Source organism: Notothenia coriiceps, unplaced genomic scaffold, assembly GCF_000735185.1.
Source record: "Notothenia coriiceps isolate Sejong01 unplaced genomic scaffold, NC01 NC01_scaffold00013624, whole genome shotgun sequence".
In the NCBI taxonomy this organism is placed as follows: domain Eukaryota; kingdom Metazoa; phylum Chordata; class Actinopteri; order Perciformes; family Nototheniidae; genus Notothenia; species Notothenia coriiceps.
This window is the reverse complement of record NW_011346325.1, coordinates 34,568-39,579: the sequence shown is the minus strand read 5'-3', so window position 1 is coordinate 39,579 and position 5,012 is coordinate 34,568. Positions and strand designations below refer to the sequence as shown.

Below are 5,012 nucleotides of genomic sequence, written 5' to 3'. Positions count from 1 at the left end.
ACCACTGGCTTCCTCAAAGAGCTAGTGAAAATCCAGTTGGCATCCCAAGTGTAGCGTGAACGAAAGGATGTGCTGACATTCAGAGTATTCGTCATGTAGGCTCCCGCATTGAAATTGTCACCCAAATATCTGTGCTCCAATAAGTTTGACCTGGCCTCTGACCAGCGGCCACGGAGACGAGGAGACAAAGGAGCGTGTAGATGAAAGGAAGATAACTGAGAAGTATTTATGATGAATATCATAAGTACTTTCTTCATTTCTTCCAAGGTAGACATATGGTTTTGATGAATAACGTGTTATAATGAATGATCTGCTCACCCTGGTTCAGACAGTACGGGGTGCAGGATGACCTGTGGTGCTCTGCTTGGAGGAGCTTCTGGAGCAACATCTGGGGAAATTAGAGTAACATACTGTATATCAAACAAACAGGTTAGAACAAAGCGATGCATCTTTTTGTTGAATAACGAGACACCTTTAGAAAGTATTTGAACAGTTGATGTCCCAACTGAAGTTATGGGAGCACAATGAAACACACCGCTACTAAATATAAAATGATGTAATAATTGATTTCCTCAATGTTTTAATGGCGTTTTTATTAAACCACTAGCAACTGCCATATAGATGAAAGCAACTAAGGAGTGAACCACATTTAGAAAGTGAGACTGTTTGTATTCAATTAGGGTTGTGAAAAAAGTCAAAAATACTTTATTGATATTTTACTAAGACTTTACTGAGTGCAACTGCTTAGTTAATTTTTCTTTTTTAAAGGAAGTGATTGAATTCAGCTATAGGTGAGGTGTATGTACCTCCATCTTAAAATAGATAAGTCTGCATTAAAAGGGGTTCCGGCTTAATAGCAATTGATACATTTAAAAGTTTCACTCCCAGGAAACATATTTTAGAGCAACAAACATTTGACTTTGATTCAAATGCCCGCATTGCCACATTTCCACAAACTGTATGTCCAAGTTTTTCGAGGCCTTTGTAAACCCAGATTCTCCTTATTTAAAAAAAAAACTGTGTTAACATGGTAAAAACATGATCAAATCCACCGCAGCATATCTTTTCCCTGGGGTGAAAGCAGCAAAGAAAAGTCAATTCCCACACATTGTTTGAAGATTTCAATTAGAGAACACCAAAATCATATCATGATACATTGGGAATATATTTTTGCATTTATGGCAATTCATCACTGAAGCAATTTCAAATCACTTAGTGCTGACAGTGTGCTGGAATTCAACACGTTTTGTTTCTTTTCTTTGCACCTGGTGTGCAGTTTGCAGAAGAGAAAAGGTTAGCTGCACAAAGGAATGCTCACATTCTCCTAACCCTTTTGTATTGGAGTCAGACGTTCTAGACATAATGTGTATGGAAATATCAATAAGCTTAGAAAAGTCTTCACAGTGGGAATACAATCCTGAGAAATACAATATATGTGTCGAAATGTGATATCCCTTCAGAGTATGCGTCTTCAAAGCATGTAGAAAGATTTGTATTTAATTTGATCACCATGAAAGCATGTAGAGCATACTGTGTGTCATCTCTTCAGAGAAAGAAAGAGCAGGTTACCTTCTGTTAGCTTTATCATGGAAGCATTCATTTTGAACATGTCGTCCTACATGTTCAAAATGAATGCTTCCATGATAGTGAGGTCAGATTTGATGTGGCATCTACCTTTTAAAGACATGCCATGCTTTCAGCCCGTGTTGGCACAGTGTGAGCCACCAAAAAAACATTCCCTTTGTGGCACGGTGCATTAGTAGCTGGCACGTGACCTCAAATTGAGAAGGATGTGGTTTTGTTTTCCGTGTGATGCCTGCATGGATTTTTTTAATGGATTTACTTCAAAGACCAGCAAGCCAGAAGGATTGGAGGCTCTATGTCCAATGGTGTGATTCTTTGCCAGCCGCTGTGTTTGTGGCCCCTGTGACAGACTGACTGAAGGGTATTCCTTCTTTCCACCAAAAATGTACGTTGGAATATGCTCAAGCGACACTTAGATTTAGCGCTTGTGTAAATGTGATGGATGAATACATGAATCCCTGGGAGGCTTTTTGTCATTGTGTTTTTCATTTTCTTATCAAAACAAAAGAGCCTGCATTTACAGTCAATTGAATTCGACTTGAATATAGCTACACTTACAGCGTAATGGTTTTTAGATTGACGGGACTAACAGTAAGTGGTAGTGTTCGACTGTGTTGTTATGCAGCTCATAAAGGTAGCTGCTGTGATTTAGATGAAAACAGACAGTGTGGCTACAATAATAAGATCCAGGGTGCTGTATATTCATTTGTTTCCAAAAACCCTGTCTCGCCAGATCTCAATTACACCTCGTTCTATTCCTCACACCACTCCAGGTTGTCTGGGCTATAATAGGCTGCCAAATGAGCAACGACTGTGTGGTCCCAGTGTGGGCAAAGGAAAAGAGTCAGGGCATTGACAAGTCATTAGGAGGCCCAAATGAGACAACCAACAAGTGGGTGTATGGGGACGACAGTCTTAAAGCAGGCCATGGTGACGAGATGAAAATCAGCACCAACATCAAAGGAGTCCTCCTCCTCCATACTCTTCCTGGGCTGCTTCTAGGGTATTATGGGTAGGGGCAATGAACAATTACGAGGTACTTACCGGGAAAGATGAACTGTTGTTTGTACTTGAAATAACTGGAGCCTGCGGAAAGAAAACAAAAGGAGAGCTGGAGTGATGTGGATTTACAAATCTTACAAGATTGATTGTTGATTCAGTATTTACACAATTAGTCCATATGCAGATAATAAAACAAGGTGTTGCTAGAATTTAAACATATGTTGCTCAAATATTAATTTATGATTACTAACCCTTTTAACTCTTGTCTTTTATAATCATTTTTTTCTTCCTTTATTGACAGGCTTTAAGCAAAGTAACTACATGTATACATCACAATATTGTAATTTTCAGATACATTTGGCAACCTAAACTTTTATTGGTTTACATGTAAGTGGTATGTTTACATGATTGGTTTCATGAAAATTAAGCACGTTTACTTTTTTAGCAACGCAACCAACATGATTTTGTTGAAGGCAATGTCAATCTGTTGGTCATTTTTGTCCAGAACGTAATATCTCAACAATGATTGGATGGATGTTATTAGATTTGAATCAGATGGTCATGGTTCTGTGACAGTGTATCTTACTGACTTTGGCAACCCCCTTTCTTCTAGAACTACCATAAGTTGGACCTTTTTGGTTTTAGGTGAAAAGCATTATCAATTGGTAGATGAATTGTGGGGAATGTGGTGCACACACTAATCTTTACCACAAAAATGAATAATATGTAAACAAATAAAGACTTATGGTGCCCAGCTTGACTTTCTATATAGCGCTTTAATAGGTCAAAATGTGTCCTTTTCTTTTTTTTCCTTTGCTTTTTATTAGCGACAAACCACTTAAGTACTCAAATTATTAAGTAAAAGTAGCAATTCTCAATTAGAAGTCAAAGTCAAGCATTCAGCATTTAACTTTAGTCTATTATCTTATAGTTTCAACCACAAATCTGCTAAATTACATAAATCACATTTCTATCAGCTTCAGAACTGATAGAGGGGGAAATTGGTGTGCATTGTTTCATGTATTGTTTCCCATGTAAAATATTTGAATATCTCTATATTTATAGGTACTCTGATTGTGATACCTGTCAAGTTGAACTGTTTCTGTTGCCGTGCCGACTGTGGGGAGGGATGCAGGGGCGAGGGGGGCGTGGCACTGCTGGGCAGAGGCGGAGCCGGGGAGGACGGGGTGGAGGAGGTGGTGGAGGACGGGTTACTGCTGGAGTCTGGCTGATACGGGATAGGGATGTGATCCTGGGAAGAGACAGGAAAGAGAAACGTGGTTATTTCTCGTACATTTTTGTTTGCTTAATACAAAGTGCTTGCGCTCAACTTTATTATACATACCACAAGTTTCTAGATTGATTTTCCTCCTTCCAGGCAGCACTTGGCTTTCATTATTATCAGTACAATATAAAAATCAACTTGCATAGACGTGCAATTGGCCCAGACAGAGGTAATCCATCACAATGAGCAATATGCTGCCTTTACTTTTCTGACAAAGACATCTTACCATTGTGTATAAAACAGGAAGCCTTTGTTTAAAACTCCCTTCAGTGGTGCATTCAATGATCCTCCAACATAGCCACGAATTAAGTTTGCTAACACTCAATCAGTTCTTCAGCTGAAGATGTAACTTGTGAATAAGTCTATTCGTCACCAAAGACATTTTATGAATACAAACACTGTCTGGACTCCACCCAAATTATATTTTTTTAAAATGGGTCAATAATAACTTCATAATGGATTCTAATAAGCCAAATCAGGTTTTTGTGCCACTTTTTACAACAATCAATAGCATTATTAGTTGTATTTAACACACCTGTCGGGATTGTACCGAATCTGATGAAAAAGCACTTTATTCATTACATAGTCTGAACATTCAAACCAAAAGAAAACATCAACGTTTTTTGCTGTTGTCAAATGTACAAACAACTCTTTCGTCCAGCAGCCCACCCTAAAATCTCAGCCAGAAGGGTATCCTTGAATTTTAGAGGTTTTAAAATGACTCTAGCTTGCAATGGAATGACAGAATGACTGCTAAAAAAATGTTTACCATTTGATTATATTTTATTTTTCTTAAAGGTGGGGTCGGTAATTTTGGAGAAACCAGCTCGAGTGCGCTAGAATTAGAAAATATACAGCCAGAAAAAATCTGCCACTTCCTTACAGAGCCCCTGCTCCAAAACATACGAACACGCACATGACCAATGAGGGCACGAGATAAGTTTGTGCACAGATGGAAGGCTGACAGGCAGGTAGGCCATCCAGTTATTTTAGCCGGGCCGGCTCAGATGATTGGTCGTGCTTTTTACAGTATTACGGGTTCCACAGATTACATGTTTTTATGGATTTGTTGTCAAAGCACTTAAGATATTCATTGCTATCGGGATGTTAAGAGCATTCCATGGAATATAACAAAAAGTGT

At 38.6% G+C, this 5,012-nt stretch overlaps 1 long non-coding RNA gene across 1 annotated transcript; it reads right to left on the bottom strand.

Annotated features, from left to right (window-relative positions):
* Positions 1-308: 308 nt before the first annotated feature.
* Positions 309-3,836, bottom strand: LOC104948073 (uncharacterized). Its single transcript, XR_798628.1, has 3 exons — positions 3,670-3,836; positions 2,629-2,670; positions 309-388 (listed from the first exon to the last, which is right to left on the bottom strand). It is a non-coding gene; the product is annotated as an uncharacterized lncRNA (long non-coding RNA).
* Between the last annotated feature and the right edge of the window lie 1,176 nt (positions 3,837-5,012).